Genomic DNA, 15,843 nt, shown 5'->3' on the forward strand with positions numbered 1-15,843 from the left:
CCACTTCAAATCAACCTCAAGAAATTCCCAGATTTTGAATGCCAAGTTTGCTACAAGACAGGGCTTTGATCTTTTGTCAAAGTGACAATTCTCTGCTGAAACTGATCACGTACATTTTCTCTCCATTCTAAGTCCTCCATTGACTTGTAATTCATGCTAATCCCACAGTACATTGACTGATGGACTGTTAGGTCAACCCAAATCTGAATTTAATACACTCACTTCTGCTACAGCTGCCTAAGCGCAGTAAAGAAACAGAGACAGGAAAACAACTTCATCATATTAAATTTCTCATCTCTCCAAAATAAACAATTACTGCAAAAAGTGCTGGTGTCCTCAGGCATTGCATGGGAGACTCTTTCCTTATGAACCTGCCACGACAGGTACAGGTAGAACAAGATGAAAGAAGAGGGAACAATCATTCCATCTCATCCCATGACAGCAGATGAGACAGAAGAAAATCACCGTACACCCAAAGGCATAAGGCTTATCAGCACAGAAACAAAGAATAGTTTGGGTAGAAAAGCACCTATAAAAGTGACCTAACCCAACCCCTCTGCAGTGAGCAGGCACTTTCAAACAGACCAGGTTGCTGAGAGCCCCATCCAACCTGGCCTTGAATGTGACCAAGGATGGAGCACCTATCACCTCTCTTGACAATCTGTTGTCAGTGTTTCACCACACTGACTGTAAAACATTTCTCCCTTATATCCAGTCAAAACCTACTCTAAGATATTCTAAGGAATAATTGCATAAACCAAATATGCAAAAACTTGCTGAGAAATCATTTGAGGCTTTGGACCTTGGCAAACTTTTCTGGAGGTATCGCCAAGTCCTCCATATATGTGAATAACCTTTCTGATGTCAGTGAGGGTTACAAGAATAATTGCCTGCCCTGATATATCCACACAGGGCAGGACGTTCCTGGGTGTGGAAGATCCCTTGGCCAGTTGGGGTCAGCTGTCCTGGCTGTGCTCCCTCTCAGCTCCTTGTGCACCTGCTCACTGCCAGAGCACGAGAATCTGCAAGTCCCTGAGTGCAGGTGAGCGCTGCTCAGCACCAGCCAAGGTGTCACTGTGCTGTCAGCATTATTCTCATAACTCCAAAATGCAGCACTGCACCAGCTGCTAGGAAAATAAATAACTTTATGCCAGCCAAAAACAGGAGACTCTGCAGCTGATGTCCCAGTTTAGCATAGAAGTGGATATTTGAGTTTTGCTTACAGTATTACTCTTGTAAAGGAGAAAGAAGAGAAAGAAATAAGACCTTCCATAGAAATTCCCAGAAAACAGGATATCTTAAGCAGGCTTAGTTTATAATTCATAGACATAAAAAAATGAGTAAGAATCTATCACACCAGCAAAATAAAACTTTCTGTCCAAGAACAAATAGAACTGCACCCCAGAGACCATACAGCAAAACAAACAGCAATTCTTCATTTTTATTGTCCATTTCAAAGTGTAATGATTGAGTAAAAAAAGAGTACAATAATTATGAGCTACAATTTGGAGAATAACAAAAGCAATACAGCACTCTTAGCACTCTTGCTTTCCCATCTGCCTAATCTTGTAAGGTTTTCTCTGCATTACAATTAAAAAGCAACTGAACATTGTTCATTAAAAAAATGGGCCATTTGATCACTACAGACATCCTATCTGAGTCTGCAGTCCAGAATCTGCTGGAATGGCAGTGGCAGAGCTCTTTCCCAGGCCCCAGCCTATACCAGAGGTTTATGGCAGGGTGTGAAGACCTGCACTTGGTTTGCTAGGACACACAGTCACACCTCTGGTGAGAAATTGCCCTACTTTTGAAAGCTAGGAATCAGTTAACTGCACAATTTTGTAGCAAAGGGGTTCCCACTGAAAGTCCTTTTAGCTGCTCCAGTGGCAGGAGGAGCTGAGTGACTGGGCTGGGGACATTCCTGTCCCTGCTTTCTTCTGAGTGTTCCCCCATCCCACATGAACAGCAGTTCATTCAAATGTCTCCATGTTATCCTCTGCTACTGCCTGATAATCTATGACTCCTGGATTTCCTGTCACTGTGTCACACAGCTGAGATCTTGGTTTATCCATACAGCACTTGTTACCAGCTCAATGCCCTTCGTGCTCAATGCCCTTCATGCTCAATGCCTGTGCTCCTTCTCTGTTATAAAAACCAATGGTGATCAGCAAAGCAGAATGGAGGCTTGGGAACGCTGTTGGTAAATTCCAGAAATCTTACCACTATTTTCTTACCAAAAACCAGAAAAACTTGCTCAGTAGCAATTTAAACCCATATGAGGAAAGTGTTATCCCCTAGATCCATCATTTTCTCAGTTAGGTATAATGCCAGCAGGCAGCACTTCAATTATTTCCTGGCATTTCAGAGTCTGTGTCTCTAAAGCACGACTGTGCACTATAACTGACAGGGCATATAAAGGTCATGTAAATCTGTCCAAGTAATACTGGAACCAGAAAGAAGCTCTCAATATGCAAACTGCAGAGGCAACACCATGTTTGTGCTTTTTAGAATTCCAGCTTTGCAGAGCTGAAACAAATTTTCAGGAATTAAAACATAGCTTTACCACAAGAGATATTTTTATATCCAAATTTCTCACTATGTGTATAATAAAAAAATGTTCCTTGATTATTCTCAAGCTGACAATGTATTCAGATGGTGTCACACTTAACTAATGCTCCCACTGCTGTTTTTCTTTGTAGAAGTTATTATTACTAAAATCTCATCTATTTTGGCAGCTGTCCCAGTGATAAAGCACACTGGAGATTGGAACATTATTTTCACTTGGGTAGATAATTCTGGAAGAAGGACCAAGTTGCTGAGGACAATGTTCTTATGAGACAGTTAACCAAACTGCCTCTGATCATGCCATGGAAATATTACACAGAGTGTAGCCTTTATGAATGCTATCAGAAAGAAGGTAATCTCTTTTCCTGAACTAGTTAAAGCAAAAAAAAGGTCTTTTAAAGCTTTCCAAACCTGCCATGAGAAGTGACAGATTTTATTGGATCTCCCTCCTTCTCAGGAAATATACCAGAGGTTTGATATATTCATTTTACAGTTCCCAAGCTACTATACATTCCCAACCTACAAAGTAGAAGGGGAAGATCATTCTTTAGACTGTCAAAATGATGAACAGTTAAAGCTTTTCAGTAAATTTCTTGTGCTTTCCATTGCCACAGCTGACACTGCTGCAGCTGTATGTTCAGCATGGATGTACGCAGGAAGGAAGCCCCAGTCAGAGCTGTAAATGCCCTTCCTCCTCACCCCTGCTCCCATTGCTCAAATCATGAGCAGCTGCAGAGCTGCTCCATCCAAGCCACAGTTGCACTTTAATATTGGCACTGAAACCAACTTTGTTTCTACAGCAAAAAATTAGCTTTGAAATATTTAAACACTACATGCAAAAAGAGGCTTGATTTTGAAATTCATATTAGGTCCTGGCATATTCATGTTCAGAAAAACTGGAACACGTAGGCTTGAAATGTCTTTGCAGCAGTTGTAGGTCAGCCACAATAGCAGATTTAGTTATTCAGACCACACTAAGTTGTGTGTTCAACCTCACCCCACAGAATTAATTCAGCCTTCTATGAGAGACACACACCAGAATGCCTCCTACTCCATTTCTGCACATACATTCCACACAGATTATGGCATATTGGATACAGACTTGCTTTTCAAGGGAAAAAAAATAATTGGAAGAAGATGAAAATAAAAATACAATGCTATAATTCTTATGATTTTGTACCAGAGGAGGTGTGGGAAAGATGGATTAATACCCCAACCCCTTAAAGCTTGTACTGTGCTTTTCAGTGGCACCAATATATAATGCTCCTCAAGGAATCAGCCACAAATACCTGTAAAATTACTTTTGATTTCAGGAAATTCCTATTTATTACAGAGCTGCAAGAATAAGCAAACTTATGCAGAGGAAAGGATATGCCAGCTGTTAATTTAGAATATCCAACCTTATTATAAATCATAAATTAGGAGCCAGTGAAAAAGCGTTTCTTACTAGGTAGGCCAAGTTGGTGTGTGAAGTTCAAAATAAAACCCATAAATATCTGCAGGTGCTGCAGCACAAAGAGTACTATTCTATGGCATCAGCAGAATGTCTCATTGTCTTTGAATGAACATTCAATGAATTGGAGGAAGATGCCTTAGAGATGCATCATCAGGGCACTGGCAGCTAGACTTTTTCCCAGAAAACTGCTCAGAATTCCTCCAACACACATGAGAAAAAAATCAAAGCTGCACCATAGACAGAGATGACTTAAGAAGCAAAGAAAGAACAATTCAGACACCATGGCTACAATCACCCATTCATAACCTAAATTATGGGAGTAAAAGCAGCTGATCAAAACACATGACAAATAGTAAATGACTTTAAAAAATCTATCACATCTTTGTACCACCATTGAAATCCAAAAACGATGAGAAGAACTGTATAAATCCAGAAGGCTGTCCTTGAAAAGTCCCTGAAAATAATCCCATGAAGTGTTCCTGAACTTGAAAAGTTCCTGAGAAAACAGTCCCTGCTTTTTGTAGAGGATCCTGAAGTTCTGTAAGGAAGCAATGGACAATGACACCCCTCAACTACCCTGAAACACAGCCAGAAGTTAAATATTAAACATTCAGTATCAAGCAAATCATCAAACTTATGTTATCTCCATGTTGAGATACAAAACAACAAAGAACTTTTTTTGGTAAAGGTATTCCAACAACACAGAAAAAAAATTGAGTTTGCATATTATGGAAACTCTCTTATGCCATCCACTTTTAAGAAGTTAGTCCAAGGAGCAAGAGTGGATGTCTCTGTGGCCCAGGTATAACAGACTGGGAGAAATTAAATAGCTGGATATAAAAATAGATCTCTGCTTCCAAAACCTCTCTCCACATCGTATCACCTACTACTGCACAGAGCTTTAATCAGCTCTTTGTTAGAATCCACTCTCTGTAGCTCTTGGTAATTCCCAATCAGGAAGCGTTGAATACAAGCAGTATTCCAACTTTTTCCCCCTCAGCTTTGTGTCATTCATGTTTACCACTGTGATACAAAGAGGATTAGATATAATTTTGCCTATTTGAGCACTTTTAACACATTAATTTGATATATAACTATACAAACCATAAATATACATTGTAAGACTATTTATAAAGCTGAGAGAAAGAAATAGCACTGTATAATAGCACTTTTTAATATGTCATACAGAAAAAATGTCAAATAATGGATTTACTACCAGTACCTCTGACTTTCAGAAAACTGAACACAGTCATAGCTGCAAACACAGCTGAAAAATACATGGACTAACTGCACTGGGATAATTTATAAATGGAGAACAGCAGTGTGACCTCAGAACATCCACAAGAAAACTGCTGGCTGTCTTAGGTAGATTATTATAGGCACTATATGCCAACTCATCTCAAAACCACTGGACATACTCTTTTAGGTCCTGATAGGAAAACCCATTGCAATTTTAAAGACACTGAGAGGTAAGACAGACAATTAAACAGTAGAACCATGCATTAGAGTGACATAAAAACCAGCTATATTAAAACAATTTAAATCAATCTGCCATTTTCATCTTTAAAATCTACCAGTAATCTAGAAATGGATCTTCTTCTGTTAGAAGAGTTATATTTTTCATCAGTAACCAAGTAATTGCCAACTGTCTACTCACCCAAAATCAGGATTAAAATCACATACTCTGGATTGACTAAAGAGGAACCTTTAATGAGCTTATCCCTGACACCCCTTACAGACAGATTGGGAACTCGGTGAGCAGACACAGACTGAGAACAAGGGGAGTCACTCCTAGAAACAACTGCTTTTTCTCTACCACTAACAGGAGGAGACCGGTTTAGACCTACATGTCTAGAGTTAAGCAAAATTAATCCTATTCATAGAAGTATTATCATTCAGGGGAAGTCTGATACTGAAACAAACCTTATTCAGACACATTTCCTCTTTTAGTCTAGTCTAAAAGACTCTCTATTCCAGTGACTCCATAATCTCAAGTCATAACATAACAGAAAAGGGAACCAATAGGAGATAAAATACACATTTTTATTACTAGATTGGACTTCAAATATGGTTTTCTAAATATAAATTATCTGGAAGCACAGTTTTCAGCAAAGCTGCACATACAGTAATAGAATGTACAGACATAAAAATGTATTTTGAGTATTTTGCCCTATTCAGGGAGAAAGTGTGGAAGGCACTTGTGTTTGTCCAGGTAAAGGAAGGGGTACATTCCCCCCCCCCAAGCACCCTCGTTTCAGAGCTGTGTATGCCTTGATTTGCAGAGCAGAAAATGTGCAAGTCTGTGCAGATCTCGAAATGGCACATGGCTATGACACAACATTCAGATTGTTCTGGGAATACAGGATGGAGGGGGCACTCTGGCAGAATACTCAGTTCCTTTGCAGGCATTGTAGCTGCAGCCCACGTCAACCAGCCATTTGGCACATTCCATGTCTGGGAAGAAGCCTCTCAGATTGTGCTATCTGAATTTGTGTTTCTTGTCTCCACAGTGAAAGAGCTGAAGATACCACAAAAGGACTAGAAACACCACAACTCATAACTCAAAAAAAAAAGTAATTTTCTAAACAAAATTAGAAAATTTTTTCTTTGAGAAAAGAGTCATTTTATCAGGTTTTTCAACATGAATGACTGGATGCTGTAACACTGCATTCTCAACCCACTTTCTGTGGGGGCAGACGTCCTCCTGTACGGAGTAGGTTGGATGTAATAATGGCATAGATGAGCACAACATTTAGTGTATGCAATGTATTTGTGATCTACAGGCAGATGATGTCAGGATAGGTTTACACAATACATGAAACACAATAATACAGTTCCTTCAGGTGGGAAAGCTGGAAATCAGTGCATAAGCTACAAGGTATAGGAACTGCAGCAGTGAGGAAGAGCTGCAGCATTCCCCCAGCCAGATCAGCCACTAAGGAAAAAAAAAGCACCAAACAGAAAAACTGACCATTCTGGAGTGATTCACCACAGTATTTCACTCTTCAGTAGAGATGAGATGCAGCCTGATTGTGGGCTAATCCTAGAATTTTTTTTAATATGCTCCTTCTGATGTAATTTGAATGCTGGTAAGTGTCCTTGCAAAGCTAAGTGACACAAAGCCACCTAATTCATCTATTTAGATACTAAATTAAAATTCATGCTCATATGCATGGGGAATTTTCATTTATGTGTTACAGAATTAGATCAGGATGTATTACAGGTATGTACAGAGCCTGGCAAGCAGAGTGAAGGTTAATACATAAATATTTATGTGAAGCAAAGCCACAATGATGGGTTTGGTTATTCATTTTTTTAAAAAATTGTCATAATCTAGAACACTCTAACCTGATTTTTACTGCTTACCACTCAAACCTTGGATCAATTATTTATTTCATTTTATGGAAGATCTACTGGACCTGGCCTCTCCTGAGCCTAGAAATACAATCCAAGTCATTAAGAAAATACAGACCAGGAGATTTCCTCTTGATTACACTCACCAGCCAGTGGTTTCAGTCCCAAGCACAGCAGAGGAACTTCCATCTGAGAATATTTACTGAGAAACAGAGGGAATTGTCACAGGCAGAGACTAAAGTGACACAACCATTCTGCTGCCAGGGTATTTCCTTCAGAGTTAGCTTAGCTCTTACTGTGGAGTACTGCCCTGTGCAGTGCTGATTTGAGGCTATTTACAAAAGCTTTATTCAGAATTGCTAATAATTCTGAACATTTCAAGTATTAAAACTGACTGTATTCCACCAAAGACTGAAGAGGATTTTGCACCATTTCCATTTTGCTGCTGTCTTAGACATAATCTTTAGCAAATAGGTGTCTTCAGGTGAATAAATTTCAGTGCTGCCTCTTCCATTTGAGTTTATCTCATTACAAGTAGGTTTCTAGAAAATACATTGTGTTGTACTTGTGTACACACACCAGGAACTGTGAGCAATTTTGCAATGGACATGTAAATATTTCATTGTATGACTGGCTGATAAGCATAATTACAGATAATTCTTACCTGTGCAGATTATGATACATTCAGCTTTGTTTACATTTCAGAGTTTATCAGAAATGACCTGACTAAGCATACTTACATACAGCTTTAAAGAGAATTTTTTTACAGATCACAGCATTTGCCATACATTCTGGGTCATGAGTTCTGAGCTCACAACCAAAGAGCAATTTTGGTTGTTTTGCTACACAGCCATAGGTAACTACTCAAGTTTAGCCCCCAGCTTCCTCTGCAGATGTTAGCAATTATCACACTGTGTTGTGTAGCATGAAAATATAATATTCTGTCAAACTCTAACATGAGAGGGCCTAAACACAAAACACATGTTTCTACAAAACTGACTTGCAGCTTTTACAAGGTGGAGCCATAAAATACAGGAGGTTAAAAGAATATTTTTCAACACAGCAGGAGTTATCTTAAAGAAGAATTTTCAGCCTGAAATTCTACACAGCTTTAAGCTGGATTCATTAATGGTTATGGTAAGTTTTTCCTCTGTAGACTACTTCAAATCATTTGTTACTTGTATTTGCCAAAACCAGCATAAATTAAAAAACACAACACTTTATTAGAATCTGATGAGCCCCAAAATACCTCATGACTTTTTCTGATATACAGGCAAAACTATATAGTCCTAAAACACTGAAAAACCCTTTTGCATAAACCACAAGCCCAGTGCACAGAAAATGCTTTTGCAAACCTGCTGTGCTTACAAACAGTACACTCTGCATGGATCAAAGCAGGTGCAGAAAGGCTTCTCTGGAGCCTCTTCACTTCAGAGATTGTGCAGCCAAAGCTGTCTTAACAGAGAAATTGGTACCACTAACAGCACTTGAAGAAGCAGATTAGAGGATTCAGAACAACTAGAAGTGGTTAGCAAAATTTTCACTTGATGGCCACGCGCCTCCTTTCCAAGCTTTAAACTTTAGTATTGCGTTCAGTGCTTTAATTCTACTGAGAAAATGCCTGCAGTGCCTCCAGCACTGCAAATGCTCTTGTTCTCCAAGCACTCTTAGCAGGGCTGCTTTGCTTGGCTGGGAGGTTTGGCTGTGCTTCCATTTCAGCAAAAGTCTGGCACATTTGTTTTGAACTTTCCCTGGGAAGTATCCCCACTTGTTAAAAAAATGCTGCCTGAATCATCCCATAATATATCCAAGTGACCATTGAAAAGAATTCTATGTGATACAATGAAGAGTGGATTCATGCTCCCACTACTACTGCCAAATAACAGAAATTTTCTTGGAAAAGGTAGGTGGATACTGGAGCATTTTTCTAAATGGTACTGGTAGACAGCAAATAGGGGAAAAAACAGGGGAAATGGTTTGAAAGTTTACAAGGTTACATTGCCTTTATTGCAGATATCACATAAAAGAACACTGCACAAGACTTGCAAAGGCATCTCTGTGACAGCAAAGCTTAAAAATACAAGAAGAGACTGAATATTTAACTTACAAAGAATCCTGTAACAATCTGAAGGCTCATTCTAAACTGCTCTGAACATCTTACACATTTTTCCATGACAAGAGAACATATTGTCTCTCCAGGCACCTTTCTCCACTCCCCAAAGTGTTGCTCTCAAATTAGTCTTATGCCCACGGACAAAGAAAATCTGAGATAGTCCTCACTAGTTCTTGCACATCAAGGACAAAAATCTTCACACACCTCTTTCTTTTTCTCACCAGCTGAAATGCCAGGAGAAGGAATAAAATGAAAACAAGCTGACCAGCTAAGAAGCTGACAGTGTAGCTGCTCAGGCACTTAATAAATAGAGAGTTAGTTTTAGACAGTGCATCCATGACCTGTTCCTATAATACACCATTACAGCTGCTTCTGTCTGTGACAAGAACACACTGTCCCCTTCTTCAAAATGGATAGTACTTCTTGAATTAACAAGTGTGGTCTATAGTAGTCTGAAGATTTGAACTTATGTAGGCAGACTAATAGGAGAAAAATATCTATACTGTTAACTCTTTCCACTTTGGCTTTCATTGGGAGTTTTAATTGCTATTCTATCAATCTGATATGGACAGAATGAGAAGAGTGATTTTTGGGGGGAAATGTGAGAGATACACTTGACTGCTAAAAAAAAATGAGGTATTTGGCCCCAAAGGAAGCAAAGGCCTGACCCACAGCAGGGCCAGAAACTCCTCCAGGACACCCCCAGAGGAGGAGCAGTGCACAGGAGTCCCCTGAATACCTTTCAAATGTATGGAATTTGACTGTGGGCCGAACACCTCATTCCATAAATATGGGAGGGTAATTCCATAAATCTGCTGGGCTGCAGGGCAGAGATCTCCCCTTGAGCTTCCCAGGGTGGCTCCTCAGGACAGAGACACTTCCTGCTAGTGACAGATCTTTGGATGAGTCCAACTCAAGCTTCCTCTTTTCCCCTGGATTGCACTCCAGGTTACTCTCCCCTTGAGCAGGGACACCTCTCAAGGTCTGAGGTTCCTCACCTAAGACTAGGAGATTCTTTCTTACAGATATGTTGTGAAAATGACCCTCAAAAACCAGCTGAACCAGCCCCCTGGCTCCTGTGCACCTCCTCACAATGGATTACTCAGGGGAAGAATGGTTGTAATAAAGCTCAGAGCACACAAACATCACATGAGACCTGTTTTCAAGAAAACTAAAACATGTACACAAATTAAGGAGCTGCATTCAGTCGTACAGAAAACTGAGTTTTGCCTGCTTTTGTTCCAGATAAAAGAAATCTCTGAAGAGATCTTTCCAAGTCTTCAAGCCCACGTGGAATATCTTTTATAGAGCTCCTTACATCAACAACATTAACAACCAGAAAGAAACCCACCAAAAACATAAGCACCAACCCCAAGTACCAAAAGGTGGTGTTTGAAGACTTGTACCTGTCTCCAGGCAGTATGGGCAGAAAGATTTCAAGAGGCTCTTAGGATTGTTTTGTACCTGACAATATAATGAGCTTCTCCTAAAGCTTTTCTTTCCTTCTGGAATAAGAGCCAATGTTCTTTATTGAAACTGTGATGACCATGATACCCCAGATGTTAATCACCCACACTTCCCAACACACTCCAAAGTTTGAGGGTTTGGGCAATAAGCCGAAAAGAGAATTGTGAAGATTTGTGAAACAGAATTGCCAGATCTGCCTGGTGTTAGAACTGCAAGCAGTATAGACCCTCTGAAGCATGAAAGAAAAAATGTGGGTCGTATAAACGGGTTCAACCAACTACATTGATATGAGAGCACTTAGGTGATCTTTTAAAAATGGCATTAGCTAAGGAAGACAAGATCCAGTTTACATGAGGAAAATTTTTCTGGGGACACCAAAAAAGTCCATCTCTGGGCTGAATATAATGTAAGAAAGGCCAAACAAGACAGCTCCTTACAAGACACTGCACAAGAAAAATTCACGTACAAAATGTGAGATGAGTGATTTCCAATATTGTCTGCTACTAACTCCCTCAAAATACACCAGCCTATGTACACACTGTTCTTTGAAAGGGTGCATTTATAACAATGAACAGAAACAGTCATGGAGGGGATATGGACAGGTTTCAGGATGAAGTGGATGCTGAAAATGAAGGAGCTGTTTTGAAGCAGCACCCAGGTACCCCCAAGGCAGTGCTGGAAGTGTGGCTGGAAATGATGGCAATGGCTAAAAGGGACTGCCTGCAAACAATCTGCAGCATTTTGTGCTTTACTAGCTCTTTAATAACAGTGGACTGAAACAGACTCAAAATCTGCAAGCCATTCACTGACACAATTTTAAGGAATTGATAAGTTTTTATACATGGAGTTTTTTTGGACAATTTGCTGGCCAGTGAGAGAACCTGACAGGCTGAACATGACCTGTTCCCCTGGCTGATACACACCTACATTATAAAGTAGCACTGGAAGTATTTGAAGACAGGCACTTGCAGCAGTCTCAGCTCTCTCAGCACTTGATAATTTACTTGTTAAGGGTAACTGGAAAGTACCACATATGGGAAGTTAAAGAAAGAAAAAGAAGGAATAAAATTTCCAGTTAAATAATAATGTCTTTCTTTGAGTTCCTCGGAAAGACAGGCAGCCATTATTGAAAACATAGGGATGTCCAAGAGCACCACTTTAGATTCCTTTACTTTTATATAGGGAAGGAAAGGCACAGAGAGGAAAGGAGACATATTTGTCCCATGTCTAAACTCCCCACCTGGCATCTGATTTTGTCCAATGTCCAGGATGGAGCAACAATCTCCATGGATCTCCAGCATGACCTTGTGCTGACAGCCCACACTCACAGAGATGTCTCTGCTTTCTCTTTCCTTTGTTTGCTCACACAACATGGAGCACATCAGGGACAGCTTCACCCGGGGCTGTCCATCCCTGGGGCAAAGCAAGCATTTCCCTCATACCCTCGAGACTGCATTGAAACCACCAGGACATAAAAAGAATTGAGATCTGAGCCTGATGCCACCTTACCAGTTTCATAATACTGATTCTTATCAATGCAAGTCAGAAGTGAGACATTTCAGAACATTTTTGCTCATGTTTTACACCAACTGGGTAAAAATTAATTACTCATATAACAAGCCTGTGCTGTGTTGATTTAACACAAGCATTTTTCTTTCTACATAGTTACTAGGGGAGATTCAAGCCCTTATTACTAAAACCCAACTCTCATGATTGTTATCATATGAGCCATGGGGTCTCTAGAAGGTTACATATCCTTCTGCTCAGCTATGAAGAGCATTTTGCATCTTTTTCCCTCAATAGCCTATTGTGAAATATTTAGAACCAAAAAAATACAGCTTTATTTTTGTTAAATGGTATAAAATCCAACTTTGTTAATTCAGTGAATGCCTACTCAGGCTCTGAAGAATTTGTAGTATTCAACATAGACCTTTGTAGTGAACAAAAAGTCCAATCATTCTGGTTGCATTATGCAAAGTTCCAGGAATTCTTTGGCATTAGAGAAAGATACATTTTCTCTGGTATATGGAAATATTATTTGATTTAAAGTTGTACCCCACAGAAGTCAGTCTTGAAAAAAACTAGTTTAAATATAAACAATCATTTTCATGCCATTTTACCCCTTTTGAGATTACTGCATGACCACCTTAATCAGCTTCCTACCCCTGAATTCATACAGAAATTCCTTGTATTAGTAAGCAGACACATAGCGCTGTCAGAAGAAGGAGCTCCAACAAAAACTTTAACAGATTTTTTTCATTTTTTAACATGTACTTATGATTAAATAAATTATCATGGAGCAAGGAATAAAAATGTTCTTGTGTGAGAAACTGACCGTTCTTGGACTCTTCTAAACTTCTAGCACTACTTGCTGACAAAGAAAAAAACTGAATTTGTTTCACATTCCTTATATTAACTTCTTATTTCATTAAAATCATTATTCTGATGAGCTTTTAAAAATGAGTACTTAAGTAGTTTATTTAGTAAAGAATATATAAGGATTTATGTGCTTCCAAATAAAGGTAATATTTGGTTTAATTTCAGTTTATCACTAAGGAGAACAGTGCTCCAAGAGCTCCTTCACCAACACCCAAGTTACTCTCTAATGCTAAAGCCTGACCCATCAGCGATACAAAAACCACCATCACTGAGGGGTGGCTGAACCACACCAGAACTGGGAGTGTTAGAACCTCCCTTTGCCTCCTTCCTCGACAGAACACAAAAGCAATGATGTGTTTGCAGTGGCAACAAGGACCAAGTTTGGCCTCTGAAGAAACATGTGGGGAGCACAAATGAAAAACACAAGCAGAAAACCAGCACAGAAAGCTCAACACAAGCTGTTGTTCTTCTCAGCAGCTGAAACCACAACAGCACTTAATGCCACAAACCAGTTCCAAGTCATGGGAAAGCGATGGAAACTTTCTATGACAGCTTTCACACACAAGGCTTTCTTAATTTGGTGTCTCTGAAATAATTCTCCATCTACTTCAGAGCTGATCACTTCTATTAGCTGGCCCATATTAACAATCTATAAGAAATACATCATGCAATGGACCAAAACCAGCCCAAAACCCACAGCTCCTCCAGAATTTAAATATCCCTAGTCTACAAGCACTAAGAACATACAGTTGGCTTGTAAAAGCAAAAAAAAAAACCTAAATAAATAAATAAAACTAATGCATGAATTTCCCTTAAACTTTTAGGTAGGCCCAAAAGTTACAAGCAGCTATCATGTTTTTTTGAAATAAAACAAAGTCATTTTACCACTTTCAGAATATCAGACACTTTGCCACAGGTTGTAACCATTCTTGTGCCCAGCTCTAAACACAGAACACAATAGAAGTTCTGCCCACTTCTGCTTGTACTGTAAACAACTCTCTGCATAATAAATAGACACGGAAGAGTGTGTATACATGGAAAAAGAACAAGAATTCAGTTCTCCAATTAAAATGATGTTTGTTTCTGGTTGTATCAGTCTCTTCCATGGGGGTTCCAGTAATGCCACAAGAATTTGTGCATGAATTCAGTCCTTATTCTCCCCAAACTGTCTGCATTATTTATTTATTTATTTATTTACTTACTTACTTACTTAAAGACAGGCTCTTCAAAAAAGATTTTAGGTTCAAAAAAACTTCTAGGTTTCTTTCATCCTTCCTCGAGTTAAAAATATTCCATCACTGGAACTATTGTATATAACCCTTAAATACCTTCTGTTCCAAGTGAGATCAGAGTTCCTTAAATGTAAGACTCCATTCCCCTTCAGATGAGTTTTCTTATTAAAGAAATGTTAATGCTAAAGCTTTGAGTTAATTCAGAAAAAGAAGAATGAATACATTTTATGAGAACCTTTTACATTTGTGGCCTGACAGTGGAAGACAAGGATGCACAGTGTCTTGCTGCCACAGGATATAACACAGCCTTGCGCAAACAGAATTGAGTCATTGAATTTTCTAAACTGGAGAGTACTAAGGAAAAAAAGATGATTTTGACCTATTTCCCAAAACAGTCTCTTTGGACTCGTGGGGTAAACTTACAGAAGAGGCAGCTGAGCCAGCTAAGGATTTCCCATTGCAGACATTGAGACAATTTGGACTTCTCTTGCTTCAAACCAGTAACAAGCACAAGTACCTTGCTCATGTTTCGGTGTTAGTCTCTATTAATATCACCAACACCTTTTCCTATAGATCTTTGGATAGATTACTTTGATGTTTCCTGTAATCACATAATGCAGTTAGTTCTTCAAAACAATTGGAAATTAAGTTTGAGTTGCCCTAAACTACAGCAGAAAAGGAGAAGAACCACAAAGCAGAGAAACCAGCCTCAGTTTGTATAATCATTCTGAGGAGTTATCAACCCAACTCGGAACATAAAGCAAACAGCACATACAAAAGTAGATAGGACAGCAGTCTGTCCTCTCCAATGCCAGTGAAGGATTGTGTCCTACAGAATTGTTATTGACAACTTCATACATTCTTATTTTAGAATAAAACTTTTGGACTTCCTTGCTGTTGGAAACTGAAAATACCTTTAGATACACTTGGCAAAGAGTTGATATAATTTCTGCTAGTTTTATCTCCAGTTAAATGACATATCTGTTTCCTTGTTCAGAGCCACTAACACACAAACTATAAACTTTGTTTACTTCTCTGTTTTACTCTCCAGTCACAATACCAATCAGCCCTAGGCATGTGTATCTCTGTCATTGGCTGTTTTGCAGCAGATACACCAAGCTGTAGAGGTAAAACTACAAAATTTTCTTTTCAAAGCAACAGCCCCTGATCTATTACAATAAACAAACTTCCATCTCCAAGCAACTGATCTCTTAGCAACAAGAAGCACCTGCATAAAAGATGCTACAGAGAGTGATCACCAGAAAACCTATCCAGAC

Source organism: Pseudopodoces humilis, chromosome 16 (genome assembly GCF_049639895.1).
Source record: "Pseudopodoces humilis isolate 2021_Gansu_Grassland_sample_001 chromosome 16, ASM4963989v1, whole genome shotgun sequence".
Classification (NCBI taxonomy): domain Eukaryota; kingdom Metazoa; phylum Chordata; class Aves; order Passeriformes; family Paridae; genus Pseudopodoces; species Pseudopodoces humilis.